This window comes from Bos javanicus, chromosome 2 (genome assembly GCF_032452875.1).
Source record: "Bos javanicus breed banteng chromosome 2, ARS-OSU_banteng_1.0, whole genome shotgun sequence".
Lineage (NCBI taxonomy): Eukaryota > Metazoa > Chordata > Mammalia > Artiodactyla > Bovidae > Bos > Bos javanicus.
The window spans coordinates 74,986,408-75,006,064 of record NC_083869.1 but is presented as its reverse complement, the minus strand read 5'-3'; the positions used below and the strand labels follow the sequence as shown (position 1 = coordinate 75,006,064).

The 19,657-nt window shown below is 37.4% G+C and overlaps 1 pseudogene; it reads right to left on the bottom strand.

The window, feature by feature from the left end:
* LOC133256138 (immunoglobulin superfamily DCC subclass member 3-like) overlaps positions 1 to 12,298 on the bottom strand; it is a 79,027-nt pseudogene extending 66,729 nt beyond the window's left edge.
* Between the last annotated feature and the right edge of the window lie 7,359 nt (positions 12,299 to 19,657).

Here is a 19,657-nt window from a genome sequence, read left to right as displayed (position 1 = left end):
TTTAAAGCACATTAATTCAAATCAGCACAGCCTACCTCCATGAGAAAGTTGTTGCATAAAGGGAACAGTTCCTCTAATTAAATCTAAAAACTCTACAGCTGTGAAACTATAAATTTTTATCTATGCTAGCAGTAGCTGTAAAAGTGATTCTAAATTAAAATATTAACTTTTCCCCCTTACACACAATAAAAGACTTAAAACTTCCATAAAATGACTCATATTATTTTGGCCTTTCTAAGTGGATGCCCTGACTTTGGCAGACTTTTCCTACCCCAGAATAAAGTGTTTACTTTTCACCATAATGCCTGAGCTTTTTTTTGGCAACAGTTTTCATAGCATGACTTAACTATAGAAAAACTCACACTTTTGATTTTTTCTTTGCTTCCTTCTTAGATTTTTGTTTTTTTCTAATCAGTTGTTCCTCACTGGCCAGTTGTAACAAACAACAACATCTGGTCTGTTGCTGGGTGAATAGTTAAATCTCCTCTCTCCAGGATAAGAAAATCTGTTTTTAGATCCTAGAGGATGGACTTTACACATGTTCAAGTAACCATGTCCAAAACCCTGGCTGATCCTCTGCGTGCAAATTCAGTCATGTCCAACAGTCCTGTCATGGTTATAGTCCTGCCAGATTTCTCTGTCCATGGGATTACCCTGACAAGAATACTGGAGTGGGTTACCATTTCCACCTCCAGGGATCTTCCCAATCCAGGATCTCCTGTGCCTCCAGCATTGGAGGCAGGCAGATTATTTACCACTGAACCACCTGGGAAGCCCAAAAAGAGAGAAAAATCCTCCCCAAAATAATTAATTTCCAGAAAGACATCAAAGAGAATGGTAAAATTCTATGGAACAACAGACTGGTTCCAAATAGGAAAAGGAGTACATCAAGCTGTATATTGTCACCCTGCTTATGTAACTTATATGCAGAGTACATCATGAGAAAAGCTCGGCTGGAGGAAGCACAAGCTGGAATCAAGATTGCCAGAGAAATACCAATAACACCACCATTATGGCAGAAAGTGAAGATGAACTAAAGAGCCTCTTGATGAAAGTGAAAGAGGGGAGTGAAAAAGTTGGCTTAAAGCTCAACATTCAAAAAAGTAAGAACATGGCATCTGGTCCCATCACTTCATGGCAAATAGATGGGGAAACAGTGTCAGACTTTATTTTTGGGGCTCCAAAATCACTGCAGATGGTGATTGCAGCCATGAAACTAAAAGATTCTTACTCCTTGGAAGGAAAGTTTAGACCAACCTAGACAGCATATTGAAAAGCAGAGACATTACTTTGCCAACAAAGGTCTGTCTAGTCAAGGCTATGGTTTTTCCAGTGGTGGCCATGTATGGATGTGAGAGTTGGACTGTGAAGAAGGCTGAGCGCTGAAGAATTGATGCTTTTGAACTGTGGTGTTGGAGAAGACTCTTGAGAGTCCCTTGGATTGCAAGGAGATCCAATCTGTCCATCCTAAAGATCAGTCCTGGGTGTTCATTGGAAGGACTGATGTTGAAGCTGAAATTCCAATACTTTGGCCACCTCATGCGAAGAGCTGACTCATTTGAAAAGACCCTGATGCTGGGTAAGATTGAGGGCAGGAGGAAAAGAGGACGACAGAGGATTAGATAGTTGGATGACATCACCGACTCGATGGACATGGGTTTGGGTGGACTCCGGGAGTTGATGATGGACAGGGAGGCCTGGCGTGCTGCAGTTCATGGGTTCACAGAGTCGGACACGACTGAGAGACTGAACTCAACCAAAAATTCTAGTTTTGAACACTTGAAAATAAACAGATAATTAAAAGTTACCATTTGCTGAGCTGGTTCTGTTCCTATAAATTTCAGTGTGTTTGACCCATTTTATCATTTTTGTAAACAACTTCTCCCTATACTCACAAATTGGGATGTGTTTGGAGAGTATCTAAAGATCTTTGCAGGCTTTAGTGTGACTTGTCACAATCATCTCACCTGTGTAACATCTAACATTTTGACCTTAACTGATTCTAGAGTTTCTATTGTTTGTACAACAAATTGGAAATTTTGGTGGTAGTGTCCTAAAATGATGTGTGTCAGTGGTGTGATGAGCGTCCACATATGTGCACTCATGGTCTATTGACTCCTGGAAAGGGTTCCGGTGCTTCCAGTCCTCACCTTGAACTATCATTTGGTGAGGGTCAGGGAGGTATTCCATAAATTACTTGTGAACTCACAATAGTTTGAAAACAGAGACATGGTAGCCAAAACATATTTTCTACAGTTTCTTTGACCCTGACTTTTTCTTTGATGCAAGGATTAAGAGGCAAACCATATATGTGAAAATTTGTTGTTCTGACTAATGATAACAATAATGTTAGCTATTTCATCTTGACAACCATTTTTTACATACTTTTTTCAAGTTCTGGTCCTAAGGTAACAACCACAATTCATTCATTCATTCATGAAATTCTCTCAGCCATATCTGACTCTTTAAGACCTCATGGGCTATAACCTGCTCCTATATCCATGGAATTCTCATCTCTACGCAGTCATCGCTCCTTTATTCCTCTTCCCTAGAGTCATAGAAAACATGTATTTTACTCTATTGTGTTTATTTTCACATATGCTCATGGCAATGATTTTTGATGTTTTCTAATACGAGATTTCCCATTCTAAGATGTATTTTCACATTTGCATTTATACATATATGTCTATATATGTATATATGTATGTATATTTGTTTTTATATAAGTTGTTTGATTTGCACTTTTGTCCTGGAGCTACCAGCAATGGAATTTTTAATTTTTTAAATTTACTTTAATTGAAGTATAGTTAATTTACAATGTTGTAGTATTTTCATATATACAGCAAAATGATTCTGTTATACATATATGCATTTATGTTTTTAAATCTTCAGTCTGTCTTGCTAGCAATGGGTACATTTACTGAATTATTTATCTTCCACGAAAATGTTGCTAGATTACTGATGAGCTTTATAACTGATAATAATTTGGAATCAAGACTATTCAGTACTTCTTTTGTTCCTGCTTATGCCCTGAAAGTGAAAGTGAAAGTCACTCAAGTCATGTCTGATTCTTTGCAACCTCATAGACTATACAGTCCATGGAATTCTCCAGGCCAGAATACTGGAGTAGGAAGACTTTGCTGTCTCCCAGGGATATGTCCTACTTCATCATATTGATAGAGGAGTAATAGTGAATTAATGAAGACACAGGTTTTGAAAGCAGAGACTGCTGTGGTGGATCTAGGTGCTATGTCCTTGGACACTTTCCTTAAATCCATGTTAACCTGTGAATCCTAGTTTACTAATTCAGAACATTTTTTGGAGCATTGAAAGATGTTGTGTGCAGGCATGATGATTCTCCTTCCCTTTCCTCAGAGGATCAATGAACCAATCACTACAAGGGCCAACACATGTTTAATATTTGTTTTATGTTCAGTATTATGGATGTCTCAATAGTGATATTATGAACTACCATATAAACCAAATTATTTGAAGATTGCTTAAGCCTCAAATACATCTGAAAATACTACAGGAAAACATTGGAAAGAATGTGAATGCCCTCTGAGAAATTAACTAAGATCTAATCAATTCCTAGACTAGCATTAAGTAGAAGTACTAATACTCCTATTTAAGGTACACTACTAGCAACACTGGAGAAGGAAAAGGCAACCCTCTCCAGTAGTCTCATCTGTGAAGTCCCAGAGACAGAGGAGCCTAGTAGACTACAGTCCATGGGGTCTCAAAGAGTCAGACTTGACTGAGTGACTAACTCTTGAGCCTGAGGAAAATACTACAGGGACACATGGTGAGCAACTGGTGTTATTTATGAATGCATAAAACTACAGTCCATGGGCAAGTCCATGGGGTCACAAAAAGACAGGTCTTAGCAACTGAGCAGGCACACACTAGCAACAATGTTACCTTTGTATTTTGTGTCTCTAATTCACTATGTATAATGACTGGCACCCATCATGCTATACCTATCTCAGCTATAGCCTCTCCTATAATAATGTATAGGGGAGGCTATAGCTGAGATAAGGAAGGCTGACAAAAGAGGAAGACAAACATTTTGTTCTATATTTTTATCCAGCTGTCAAACACATAAACGGTCTTCTGGATCCTTTAAATACTGGGATAAGCCTTAAATAGCTTGCATGTGTGCATGTTAAGTAGTTTCTGTTGCATCCGACACTGCGACATTGTGGACTATAGCCCATCAGGCTCCTCTGTCCATGGGATTCTCCAGGCAGGAATATTGGATTGGGCTGCCATGCCCTTCTCTGGGGGATCTTCCTGACCCAGGGATCAAACCCACATCTCTTTTGTCTCCTGCATTGGCATGTGGGTTCTTTACCATTTGCATCACCTGGAAAGCCTCTTAAATAGCCTACTTACCCCTAAAGATATTCCTGCAAGACGATACACATCAAGATAAAAATTGCAGTGATCTCTGCCTTATCAAAAAAGGTTATGTGGGATTTCAAATACTCATTCAAGAAGCAGAAAGGTGTGAAGTATTCCTGAGAAAGACTTCTATTTAAAAATACTTAAGATAAACTTTATTCTCTTCAAGTTTCAGCCATCTGGAAAATTCCTTCATGCCAATTATCCTAGTCTTTGGTAAGACCATGTGAACAAGGTACTATTTTGCTTGCCTGATGAAGAAAAATAAGTTAATTGCTTTAAAAATTACTCTGATCATATGGGCATGAACAATGATTGAGAGAAGCATTTGAATATTATAGACTTGTTCTGACTTTTGGAATCTTAGGCTTAGCATTTCAAGTACTGGCTAAATTTCTAAAGATTTCAAAGCTTTCTCTATGTAATGAAAGTCACAATACTTAATTCATAAGATATATTTAATTTGAGGGTGCTACTGCTGCTAAGTCACTTCAGTTGTGTCCGACTCTGTGTGATCCCATGGACTGCAGCCTACCAGGCTCCTCCATCCATGGGATTTTCCAGCAAGAGTACTGGAATGGGGTGCCAATTTGAGGGTAAATGATTGTAATATACTATGTACTTAGTAAAAAGAGGTACACTTTTTAAACTCTCATTAAATGGTGTTTGTGGTGTTAGTATCCATCACCTTTTACATAATGCAATTCCAAATAAACATGAATATTCTTTTATATGAACCAGTAAAAAATAAAGAGATCTAATTTATTTGCCCCTAATTTCCATGGTTTCAATCGTACCTTATTGCCCTATTATCTTAAGGAAATTACAGAAAATGCATCAAGAGTAAGAGGTCTAATGATGTTGTAATAGAGAGGCAAATGACAGCAAGCTTCCTAAAAGGACATTAAAGCCTGAATTCTGGGTTTTCCTATATGCCTGATATGTGCCAAATGTCTGAAGGAGTAGGGACTTTAACCTACCAGACCCAGCAACTGAACTTGTTTGTCTTCCAATTCTGGATCAGATCTTGGAGGCGCTAAAGAAATTCAAATTAATTTTGTTTTGCTTTACAATATGTTGTCATCAGGGATGATACATATTGAACTAATATGACTAATTAGCCCCTTGAAATTTAGCTCCATCCACACCAGCTTTCTTGGGATCCAGGATATTATTAAGTATGCAGATGTGCTTGAATGCCTAAACATTCTGAGACATTGTCTCTTTTTTGAGACAATGTGGTATGAAGGAATGTGTACTGACATGTGAATCAGGTTTTTGTTTTCATTATTTATTTACTTTTAAAATTTTTATTGTGACATATATGCTTTACAATATTGTGCTGCTTTCTGCCATACATCAGCATGAATCAGCCATAGGTATACATATGTCCCTTCCCTTGAGAGTCTCCCTCCCATCTCCCATCCCATCCCACCCCTTTAGGTTGTCACAGAGCACTGGATTGAGCTCCCTGTGTCACACAGCAAATTCCCACTGGACATCTATTTTACATAGGTAATGTGTATGTTTCCATGCTACTGTCTCAATCTGGTTTTTCATGTTAACCAGCCTCTGGTGATCCTTGGCTCCTGTATCCATGCGTGTGCTGAATGGGTGGATGTGATGGTCTGTGATTTTCAAAGCTGGGTCATAGCAAGCACCATTGTTTCTACTGTGCATTCTTGGGTTTCTCTCTCTGAGATGCTGACTACATGCCAGGAACACTCTCAAACAACCCCATGGAGAAGTCCACATGGTAAGTGACTGACTTCCTACCAACAATCAGCAACACTTGCCAGCATGTGAGTGAGCCACCTGAAAAATGGATCCATCAGCCCCCGTCAAAGCTCAGATGACTGAAGCCATAGGAGCCATCTCTCTGCAGCCAACTAGAAAGCCCCTATTCCAGAACTTTGTAACCAAGCCACTCCTTAGTTTCTGAACTAAAGACACTGTGAGGGATAGTTCATTAACTTCAGTTGTTTAAAGCCACTACTTGTTCTAGGTGATTTGTTATGTAATAAATTAATACAAGCTCTGGGATCTTTGGCAAGTAGTTTTCTTTCTTCTTTCCTTCAGTCCTTCCTTCCTTTTTTCCCTCCCTTTCTCTCTCTCTTTCATTCATTTTCTTTTAGCTCAGTGCTCTATTTGCAAAATGAACAAGGTAAACACCTACTTCACATGACTCATTTTATTTTGTTTTGTTTCTGGTTCAGATTAAATGTCCCAGTCTGTGTATAGAATCTGATACATATCAATAAGTACTCAACAGATGCAAGTTGTTTTCGATTCCCTCATTTACAAAAAAAAAAAAAAACATTATTTTTTCTACAATACCTGGTACTTGTAAGAAGAGATACTGAACTTTGGTTCAAGTTCCCAGACAGTGAGATAAATATATGTATAATGTAAGCCTTAAAGGTGCTATAGCAGAATGGGATTCTAAAATAGCCTGAAATGTCAGACATTTTCCCCAGGCAATGAAAACACATTTGTCCAAAGAGCAAATGCTAGTTGCAAACTAGGGAGGCAGTAGTGTCAACCTTCATATCATATCTTTGCATGTTTGAAGACCAAAGACGTCAGAAAAATCAAGCATGTTCAGGAATTAGAGTGAAAGGTGATTATGTGCACTAATACTATGTGCAGTATAAAGGACAAAGTGAAGTCGCTCAGTTGTGTCCGACTCTGCGACCCCATGGACTGTAGCCTACCAGGCTTCTCTGTCCATGGGATTTTCCAGGCAAGAATAACTAGAGTGGGTCACCATTTCCTTCTCCAGGGGATCTTCCCCTCCCAGGGATCGAACCTATGTCTACCTGCATTGCAGGCAGATGCTTTACCCTCTGAGCTACCGGGGAAGCCTATAAACTATCTGTCATATAAAGAGACATCTGAAGTGACTAAGCTTCAGAGATCCGGATGTTCTGCTGCAACATTTGCTGTAAGCCTTTGTCATTCTGCATGCATACGAAGTCATTCAGTTGTGTCTGACTTTTTGTGACGCTATGGACTGTAGCCCACCAGGCTCCTCTGTCTATGGGATTCTCCAGGCAAGAATACTGGAGGGGTTGCCATGCCCTCCTCCAGGGAATCTTTCTGACTCCGAGATTGAACTCACATATCTTGCTTTGGCAGGTGGATTCTTTACCACTACTGCCACCTGGGAAGCCCTTTGTCATGCTGCTTGCTGCTTGTTTGCAGTGTTGCTGTCACCTCATCAGTCATTCTGTGTCATGCTGACTGGAAATAGGAAGTGGAGAGGGTCAAGGAACACAACAATACACTTCGGATGTCACCCCTGATATCAAATTTCCAGCAATATCACATTGACCAGACTATATTACATGATTCCCATAGAAGCCTTGACCATTGAGGAAATAGGTTCCTGAACTCAGCACAAATGTGTACTTGTGAGTGTGTGTGTGTGTGTGTGTGCTTGTGCATGCTAAATTGCTTCAGTCATGTCTGACTCTTTGCAACACCATGGAATGGGCCTGCCAGGCTCCACTGTCCATGGGATTCTCCAGGCAAGAATACTGGAGTGGGTTGCCATGTCCTGCTCCAAGGGATCTTCCCGACCCAGGGATTGAACCCACGTCTCTCATATTTCCTGCATTGACAGGCAGGTTCTTTACCATTAGCACCACCTGTGAAGTACTCCTAGAGGAAAAACAAGCTATGTTCCCCTAACCTCTGCCCACAACATTCTCATTAACTGATCAACACAACTTAATTTATGTCTATTTCTTTTTAAAGGCATCTTATTTAATATATATTGTGATTGATTCACATTGATTTCACACTCAGTTGTACTATAATACATGCCTGAAATAAGCTTATCTAACACATATATTTTCTCCAAAAGGCACAGCATAGCCTGCTTGTGCTTAGGGATACTAGACAACAGTTCAGCACTAGGTTTACAGGTCATTTTAAATGGTGAAATTACCAAGAAGAAGAATAAAAATGTGGCACTAAATATACTTAGAAAAGGACCTTATTTACTGTGTGAGAGATGAATAAGATATCAGAGCTTTTATCTTGATTGACCTCAGCTGGGACTGTGTCTACAGCTCAATTTGAATTTTTGCTTCACTGCACATGTCTGGGAATGCCCACAAAAGCACCATGAGTATTGATTTTGGGGTTATAAATAAATTTTAGTGAGTAGGTGAATTCATGCCTATGGAATATGTGAATAATGAAGATCAATTGTTATTTGGTGCCAATTATGTTGGGAAAGAGGAAGATAATCTGACATGTACAACCACTAATTTAATTAAAAGTACATATTAGACCTGGCATTAAATATTTAATTTCTAATGCCAGAAATGTGGAAGGATGTCCCACAGAAGAGGAAAATCACAATAATGGTATGATTAAGTTATTTCTCTACGAATCTTCTGATTTTCTATTTGATGAAGAGGAAGAAAATAATACTGGTTCACATGAGGGTTTCAGATAACTTTGAAATAAATATATTATCTACTGATTTTTTTATCTTTCATATGATCCTGTAGCTATCTTTCCTGTTACAATTCCATTCACTGAGGCTACACATGGGAGGAGATACATTCTGTCTGAAATCAGATTAATAGATGATCTATCCAAACATCGTTCAACTTATCTATCAATATCATCGGGGCCTAAACTTGTCTGACCATCACTGAAGAAGGGAAAATGCAGACTTCACTGTTGATTAAGTGAACAAACATCATTCTTGCTTTATTTAAGCAGCTAGACTAAGGACTGGGAGTAAAGACTTACATTCATGTGGTGTGCTTGCATTGGGTGGATGCCTAACATAATGACACCTATATCTCATTCCTATGCCAAGGCCTGGCAAAGTCTTCTTGGGAAACTATCATACACTCAATTATTGGTTAAGTGTTGTATACAATAGATCTATGACTTAATAGATATTCCTTGCACTTAAAGAAGTTAATTATTTTGAGGGAGTAGAAATGATTTATAAACAAAAAAGAATCAGACAACAATCATACAGAGTCTACAATGATGTACTAAGTTGTATGTGTCATGAGCCTGATGAGAAAGTCTTTATGAAGGAAATAAGCCTTGATGTTTGGCTTTAAAAAGAAAGAGAAAGTATTATTGGCTTAAAAATAATTCTAATGTATTGTTGTTGTTCAGTTGACCAGTTGTGTCTGACTTTGTGACCTTATGGACTGTAGCACCTCAGGCCTCTCCACCCCTCACCATCTGCTAAAGTTTGGCGGAGTTCATGTCCATTGCATCGGTGATGCCATGCACCCATCTCATCCTCTGTTGTCCCCTTCTCCTATCCTCAGTCTTTCCCAGGATCAGGGGCTTTTCCAATGAGTCAGCTGTTTGTATTAGATGACCAAAATACTGGAGTTTCAACTTAACCATCAGTCCTTCCAACGAGTATTCAGGGTTGATATCCCTTACAACTGACTGGTTTGATCTCCTTGCTGTCCAAGGGACTCTCAGGAATCTTCTCCAGCACCATAGTTCAAAGGCATCAATTCTTCAGCACTCTGCGTTTTGTGAGGTCCCGTTCTCGCAACTGTATGTGACCACTGGGAAGACCATGCTGCTGCTGCTGCTGCTGAGTCGCTTCAGTCGTGTCCGACTCTGTGCGACCCCATAGATGGCAGCTCACCAGGCTCCCCTGTCCCTGGGGTTCTCCAGGCAAGAACACTGGAGTGGGTTGCCATTTCCTTCTCCAACACATGAAAGTGAAAAGTGAAAGTGAAGTTGCTCAGTCGTGTCTGACTCTTTGTGAGCCCATGGACTGCAGCCTTCCAGGCTCCTCCATCCTTGGGATTTTCCAGGCAAGAGTACTGGAGTGGGGTGCCATTGCCTTCTCCAGGGAAGACCATAGCCTTAACTATATAGACCTTTGCTGGCAGAGTAATGTCTCTGCTTTTCAACACACTGTCTAGATTTGTCACAGTTTTCCTACCAAGAAGCAAATGTCTTCTGATTTCATAGCTGCAGTCACCATCAGCAGTGTTTTAGAGCCCAAGAAGAGGAAATCTGTCACTATTTCCACCTTTTCCCCTTTTATTTGCCATGAAGTATTGGGGCCGAATGCCATGATCTTAGATTTTTTAATATTCAGTTTTAAGCCACTCTTTGACTCTCCTCCTTCACTCTCATCTAGAAGCTCTTTAGTTCCTCATTGCTTTCTGCCATTAGAATGGTACCATCCACATATCTGAGGTTGTTGGTGTTTCTCCCAACTATCTTGATTCCAGCTTGTCACTCATCCAGTTTTGCATTTCTCATTATGAACTCAGTGTATAGGTTAAACAAACAGGGTGACAGCAGACAGCCCTATGGTAATCCTTTCTCAATCTTGAATAAACCAGTTGTTCCATACAGGGTTCTAATTATTGCTTCTTGACCTGCATACAGGTTTCTCAGCAGACAGGTAAGATGGTGTGGTATTCCCATCTGTTTAAAAGCTTTACTTTATTAAAAAATATATTCTTACTGTTACTCCTGGAAGCACTGGGGATGCAAGAGTGAACAAAACTCATGGATAAAATAAATAGGATATAATGAATAACTAAAGTATGCAAGTATCCTCCTGTAAAATACTATATATGAAAAAAGTGAAAGTATTAGTTGCTCAGTCATGTTTGACTCTTGCGATCCCATGGACTGAGCCTGTTAGGCTCCTCTGTCCACAGAATTCTCCAGGCAAGAATATTAGAGTGGGTAACCATTCCCTTCTCCAGGGAATCTTCCCCTCCAAGGAACTGAATCCAGGTCTCCTGTATTGCAGGCAGATTCTTTATGGTCAAAGCCAGCAGGGAAGCCCCCAGGATACTAAGTATATTGACCATTAATTCTTCCAATAATATTGGCAATAGACAGTTTACTAAATAAGTACAAAGAAAGCTACACATCATAAGTTATCTATCCTTGGCCACAGACTGGTAAGTGGTATTAAAGATATGACAGTAAGTAGCACCTTGGAAAGGGGTGGGGGCTTGCCTGGTGGCTCAGTGATAAAGAATCTGCCTGCAATGAAGAGACTCGGGTTTGATCCCTGGGTTGGGAGGATCCCTTGGAGGAGGGCATGGCAACCCTCTTTAGTACTCTTACCTGGAAAATTCCATGGACAGAGGAGCCTGGTGGGGTACAGTCCATAGGGTCACACAGAGTTGGACATGACTGAAGTGACTAAGCAGCAGCAGCAGCACCTGGATAAGTTTGTTGCAATTTGTTTTACTAACCAAATACAGACCTGAAACATAACCCTAAACAAAATTAAGTATGGGACATATATATGTTACTTGATTCTGAAGATTCTTGGAATTCAGAGGGGTAATGAGAGTGAATACATAGGACAAAATTTCCAAAAATAGAGTTAAAGGTAGGAAACAAATGTTTGAGCTAATATGAGGGAATGTGGAATTATTTGGAACATAAAACATCATTGATTCAACTCTAGGAGAGCACATGTTGTGATTTTTTTTTTTCATTAGTAGATTCTGTCCCATCAAACCTGAAATGGATTAGTGAAAGATCAAGAGTAATGATGAGGTAGAATAAAGTTGATTTTAATATATGTCTAACATTTAAACAATCCATTAAAAATATAAATACAGTCAGCTGCTTAAGAAAGAGGCAAGGCAAGAGAATCTGATCAAAAGATAGATTCCAATTAGACTACAAAAGGCTTCCTTTATCTTCAGAGATTTTTCTCATCTCATAACTCTAAATTCTCCCTTCAAGTATTTCATATGTTTAGGATTTAAAATATATATATATATATATTATCACTCAAGTCTGGGTAAAGTTGTATTAATTGATACAGTATACATTGAACTATAACTTTAAACTTACTGGTCATCAGCACAATAGTGAGCTCATTTGGAAAATTATCATTCTGCATCTCCTATTGGAATATAAATAGCAAATTGCATCTGGGATTAAAGGGCACACTGTTACTATACCCAGGTTGTAAGATAGTCAATGACGCAGAAAGCTACAAACTCCTTGAGGAATATTAATAAAGAAATCAAATCTTAGATTTTTTTAAATACTGTTTTGCTTGTATCACATAGAAAATATTTAATAACATTCAGTTCAGTTCAGTTCAGTTCAGTCACTCAGTCATGTCCAACTCCTTGAGACCCCATGGACTGCAGCACACCAGGCTTCCCTGTCCATTGCCAACTCCCAGAGTTTACCCAAACTCATGTCCATTGACTCGGTGACACCATCTAACCATCTCATCCTTTGTCTTCCCCCTTTCCTACCGCTTTCTATCTTTCTTAGTATCAGGGTCTTTTCAAATCAGTCAGTTCTTTGTATTAGGTGGGCAAAGTATTGGAGTTGCAGCTTCTGCGTCAGTCCTTCCAATGAATATTCAGGACTGATTTCCTTTAGGAGGGACTGGTTGGTTCTCCTTGCAGTCCAAGGGACTCCCAAGTGTCTTCTCCTACACCACAGTACAAAAGCATCAATTCTTTGGTGCTCAGCTTTATTTATGGTTCAACTCCCACATCCATACATGACTACTGGAAAAACCATAGCTTTGACTAGACAGATCTTAGTTGGCAAAGTAATGTCTCTGCTTTTTAATATGCTGTCTAGGTTGGTCATAGCTTTTCTTCCAAGGACCAAGTGTCTTTTAATTTAAGACATGCAGTCACCATCTGCAGTGATTTTGGAGCCCAAAATATAGTCTGTCACTGTTTCCCCATCTATTTTCCATGAAGTGATGGGACCAGATGCCATGATCTGAGTTTTCTGAATATTGAGTTTTAAACCAAATTTTTCACTCTCCTCTTTCACTTTCATCAAGAGGCTTTTTAGTTATTCTTCACTTTCTGCCATAAGGGTGGTGTCATATGCATATCTGAGGTTATTGATATTTCTCCCGGCAGTTTTGATTTCAGCTTTTGCTTCATCCAGCCCAGAATTCTTCATGATGTACTCTGCATAGAAGTTAAATAAGCACAGTGACAATATATATCCTTGATGTACTCCTTTCCCTATTTGGAACCAGTCTGTTGTTCCATGTCCAGTTCTAACTGTTGCTTCCTGACCTGCATACAGGTTTCTCAAGAGGCAGGTCAGGTGGTCTGGTATTCCCATCTCTAGAAGAATTTTCACAGTTTGTGGTGATCCACACAGTCAAAGGCTTTGGCATAGTCAATAAACCAGAAGTAGATGGTTTTCTGGAACTCTCTTGCTTTTTCTATTATCCAGCAGATGTTGGTAGTTTGACCTCTGGTTCCTCTGCCTTTTCTAAATCCAGCTTGAACATCTGGAAATTCACAGTTCAAGTACTGTTGAAGCCTGGCTTTGAGGATTTTAAGCATCAATTTACTAGGGTGTGAGATGAGTGCAATTGGGTGATAGAGTGAACATTCTTTGGCATTGCGTTTCTTTGGGATTGGAATGAAAACTGACATTTTCCAGTCCTGTGACCACTGCTGAGTTTTCCAAATTTGCTGGCATATTGAGTGCAGCACTTTCACAGCATCATCTTTTAGGATATGAAATAGCTCAAGTGGAATCCCATCATTTCCACTAGCTTTATTCTCAGTGATGCTTCCTAAGGCCCACTTGACTTCACATTGCAGGATGTCTGGCTGTAGGTGAGTGATCACACCATCGTGGGTATCTGGGTCTGAAGATCTTTTTTGTAGAGTTCTTCTGTGTATTCTGTGTATTGCCACCTCTTCTTAGTATCTTCTGCTTCTGTTAGGTCCATACCATTTCTGTCCTTTATTGTTCCCATCTTTCATATTCCCTTATCTCTGAATAGCTTTTAATATAAAAGTAAAATATCTTAAGGGAAAGAAGACAGCTATCAAGAGACTTACAAGGAAATGGATAAATGGTAATAATAAAAATAATTCATATGAAGGAACTGTAAACAAATAAAATAAAAATAAACATTTTAATCACTGTTGTGGGCTGTATTGTTTCTCCCTGGCCAGAATTCATTTGTTAAAATGGTATTCTCCAATTAGACTGTATTTGGGGATAGGACATACAAAGAGATAATTAAAGTTAAATGAAGCCATAAGGGTGGGACCCTATTTCAAGAGGAATAGTGTCCTAAAATAAGAGGAAGAGTAATCACGGGGTGCATTCACACAGATGAAAGGCCATGTGAGGACAGGATGAGAAGGTGGCCAAAGACAGAAGCCTCATAAAAAACTAGACCTGCTGATCTTGATCTTGGACTTGTAGTTTCCAAAACTGTGAGAAAAGAAACTTATGTTATCTAAATTACCCAATCTATGATATTTTATTATTGAAGCTCTAGAAGATAAATGCAGTTACATACAATTGCAGTTACACATTTCTGATGGTACAGATAAATAGTGAGAGACTTCTTGTTGAAAATACTTAAATTTATTGGATAATATGTGATTAAAACATTGCTGAAGTGTGATGGAGATGGGGTAAAGCAATAAAAATAAAGCAGGCAAAATATAGGATGAAGCACCATTTTGTCTGTCTCAGTTTTGGTTCTTTTTGGAGAATTAAAAAATAAAACCTACCCTGAGAATGTTTTTATTATGAGCTGGCATTCATAGATATGTTACCCCAAATATACTTTGGACCTGATTTGATTTAGCCCTTACACATGAGAGAAATAAATTTAAACCTTGTCTGAATGAATTCTGTTTAAACACAGACATGATTTATATATTTATTTTATTTATTTATTTTAATTGGAGGCTAATTACTTTACAATATTGCAGTGGTTTTTGCCATTCATTGACATGAATCAGCCATGGGTGTATGTGTGTTCCCTATCCTGATCCCTCCTCCCACCTCTTTCCCCATCCCATCCCTCTGGGTCATCCCAGTGCCCCAGCCCTGAGCACCCTGTCTCATGCATTGGACCTGGACTGGCGATCTGTTTCACATATGATAATATACATGTTTCAATACCATTCTCTCAAACCATCACACCCTTGCCTTCTCCCACAGAGTCCAAAAGACTGTTCTATACATCTGTGTCTCTTTTGCTGTCTCACATATAGGGTCATTGTTACCATCTTTCTAAATTCCATATATATGTGTAAGTATACTGTATTGGTGTTTTTTTTTTTTTTTCTGACTTACTTCACTCTGTATAATAGACTCCAGTTTAATCCATCTCATTAGAACTGATTCAAATGTATTCTTTTTAATGGCTGAGTAATAAACCATTGTGTATATCTACTACAGTTTTCTTATCTATTCTTCTACCAATGGACATCTAGCTTGCTTCCATGTCCTGGCTATTATAAACAGTGCTGCGATGAACTTTGGGGTACACATGTCTCTTTCAGTTCTGGTTCCCTCATAATCACAGACACAATTTAAAGAAACAAGAGAAAAAATATTTCAAATAGTTCAAAACTTGCAAATTTAAAATTGCAATTGTGCATCAAAAACAATCAACTACAAATTCAGATTCACAAAAAAATTATAGATTGAAATTTTATAGTATATAGCATTGAATGAAATGATTAAATATATAATATTAATATTATAATTATGACAAAAGAAAAGAAATGAAAATTATTCTATTCTGACTGGAATTAAAAGAACTTCTAGAATGGAGAAAAGAAAACTATCTTAAGGAATATCTAAAACTGAAAAGACCCACTTCAAGGGTTAGAAGTCCAATAAATGCTAATTTCTGCAGAGGATATTAAAGACCAAAAACATCTTTAGAGAAACCAGACAAACAAAGAGAAACTGAAACTTAATATTAACATGATATAAAATACCAGGTGCCACTATGAAACTCAGAAGATAATAGTATAATCTCTTAATTCAACACAGAAAAAATATATTAATTTAAAACTCCATAGGTAAGGAGACTATATTTCAAGATTAAATGTGAAAAGAATACATTTTTAGAAAAATCAAAATCCAAGTTTGACAGTATCTTAGCTACAATAAACATAGTTTAAAAGATTGATCTCATGTGAAAGGAAGAAGTTCTCAATGGAATATCTTCAGTGCAAGAAGAAATGAAACCTAAAGAGTGTTCTAAATATGTGTTTAAAGATAATAAACAAAAAATAAATTATTAAATGACATATTAGAAAAATTATAGAATCAATATGCATAACAATCTCATATGAGACAAGAAGGGAATAATTGGGTTTAACATATTTTAAAAACCTACTCTTTGGGGAAAAAATAAAGATGGTGATTAACTTTAGTATTTTATGAGCCATAATTAATTGCTAAAATGAAATTAAGTTTATAATTTACAAATTAACAGAATAAAAAATAGAATTACGAGACTGTGCAATGAAAAAGAATAAAGAAAAATAAATTGTAATACTAGAAGAAAGGTTCATATAGTCAAAGATATGGTTTCTCCAGTAGTCATGTACAGACATGAGAGCTGGAGTGGCGAAAAACATGCTTTTGAACGGTGTTATTGGAGAAGACTTTTGAGAGTTCCTTGGACAGCAAGGAGATCAAACCAGTCCATCCTAAAGGAAATCAGTCCTGAATATTCATTGGAAAGACTGATGCTGAAGTTGAAACTCTGATACTTTGGGCACCTGATTCAAAGAGACTCATTAGAAAAGACTCTGATGCTGGGAAAGATTGAGGCAAAAGGAGAAGGGGTGTACAGAGGAAGATGGTTAGATGGCATGATCGGTTCAATGGATATGAGTTTTAGAAAACTCAGGATGATAGTGAAGGACAGGGAAGCCTGGTGTGGTGCAGTTCATGGGATCGCAGAGTTGGACAAGACTGAGTGACTGAACAACAGTAACAAGTAGAACAAGTTATTGTTAATTTGTCTTGCAACACATTATTAAGCATATTAAATGTAAGTAAAATATAAATTTGTATGACAGTTAAAAAGGCAAATCAAGTCAAATGCTAATTACAGCAAAAAATGTAAAAGAACCCCCAAAATTATGAGTAAAAATACAGGAAATTGTATACTATAAAATTATTAATCACTTAACGACAATATAGTTATAGCTGTGTTTATTACTTCATTAATAAAAACAAAAACTAGACAACCAAAGAGATAAAGAGGGTCTTAGCTTTTTAATGATGAGGAAATTACTACAATTCTAAACTTTTCTGCCCTTAGTATTATAACTTCAAATACAAAACTAAAGACAGAAGTAAGTATGTCTATAAACAGAGATGAAGATTTTCATAAACCTTTGTTGCGGCTGCTGCTGCTGCTAAGTCACGTCAGTCGTGTCCGACTCTGTGCGACCCCAGAGAAGGCAGCTCACCAGGCTCTGCCATCCCTGGGATTCTCCAGGCAAGAACACTGGAGTGGGTTGCCATTTCCTTCTCCAATGCATGAAAGTGAAAAGTGAAAATGAAGTCGCTCAGTCATGTCCGACTCTTCGTGAGCCCATGGACTGCAGCCTACCAGCTTCCTCCATCCTTGGGATTTTTCCAGGCAAGAGTACTGGAGTGGGGTGCCATAGCCTTCTCCAAACCTTTGTTAGTAAATAACAAATTATTTAAACAATAAGTAGCATGTATGATCTAATATAATATTCACCACAATAAAGGATATACATTATTTTTAAGAAGATACATAAAATTGATGAAAATTGACATAGTTATATGACAATTCTGTACAAATTTAAAACATTTTGATCAAATAGATTATATTCTCAGACACAATGCATTTACTGAAGCAATCAGTAAAAAGGTAAAATGCAAATTCTGTTTTCTCCATGTTTAGAAAATTCAAAATAAACTTATATATAAAATATAACCTAGGGACATCTGAAAATTCTTCAGTTCAGTTCAGTTCAGTCACTCTGTCATGTCCGACTATTTGAAACCCCATGCATGGACTGCAGCACGCCAGGCTTCCCTATCCATTACCAACTCCAGGAGCTTGCGCAAACTCATGTCCATCCAGTCAGTGATGCCATTCAACCATTTCATCCTCTTTTTTAAAAATTCTTAGAAATGAATAATATTGAAAATATACTTTTTAATTTTAAAGGATTTTGTCATGTCAGAACTTTTACTGGGATAAAACAAAGATTGAAAATCAATGCAGGAAAAATTGACTTTAAATAAATGATGGAAAAACACATCAAAAAAAAGTACAAAAATGGATGAACACTATTACAAATTTTAAAAGAGCAATGCTACAGGGACAGGGAAAATGGAGATAATATAAAAACTTTGTGCAAAAAACTTAAAAGCAAAAACTTAGGAGAAATGAACACATTTATAGAAAAATATCAAAGATCAAAATGGTTCAATAATATATTGAAATGTTTAAAATAGTTTTCTGAAAAAACTATTTTCAGAAAAAATACAAGAAGAATAGATATTTTCATGTCCCTTAGAATATATTTTTATATACTCTACAAAAGAGTCAAGGAGATATCAAATTTAACCAAAGTAGTTTTAAAAAGTTTTAATTATGGTAAAACATAATATTTGCTATCTTACCAGATTAGTACCACCAAGAACATTCACATTGCTCTGCAAACTATTGCTAGAACACTTTCCCTTTTGCAGAAATTAAACTTCATACCAAGTGAACAACAGTTACCCCTTCTCCCCTTTCCTTCGGCTCTGGGTACTAACATTCTACTTTATGCCTCTATGAATTTGACTATTCCAGATGCCTCATATAAGTGGAACCATGCAGTATTTGTCTTTTTGCATTTGGCTTATTTTACTCAGCACAATGTCCTCAGGTTTCAGTTATGTTGTAGCACATGTCAGTATTTCCTACTTTTATAAAGGTTATAAAATTTTACATTCTGACCAGCTGTAATGAGAATTCCAGGACTTCACACCTTTGCCAACATGAGATGCAGTCATTTTATTCTTTAACTTTAGCCATTCTAATATGTGTGTAATGATATTTCCTAATAGTTTTAATTTTCTGCTTATTAATGTTATTGTGAACTTTTTCATGTTCTTATTAGTCAATTGAATATTTGTCATGAATCATCTATTCAAATATTTTGTCATTTGAGAAAATATTAGGTTGTTCATATTTTACTTTTTCTAAGAATTATTTAAATCTACTGGATATAAGTTGTTTTTCTGATATATGTGTCGTCAATATTGTCTCCCAATATGTTGCTTGTGTGCTTTTTTTCCTTAATGGCCTTTCAAAGAGCAACACTTCTAATTTTGATGAAGTACAATTTATCAAGTCAAAAAAGGTAAAAGTGTCAATGTGTTAATCAACTCCAAAATATTATAGACTTAACACAGGAAAAGTTTATTTTATCTTACTCACATGAAATAATTAGTTTGG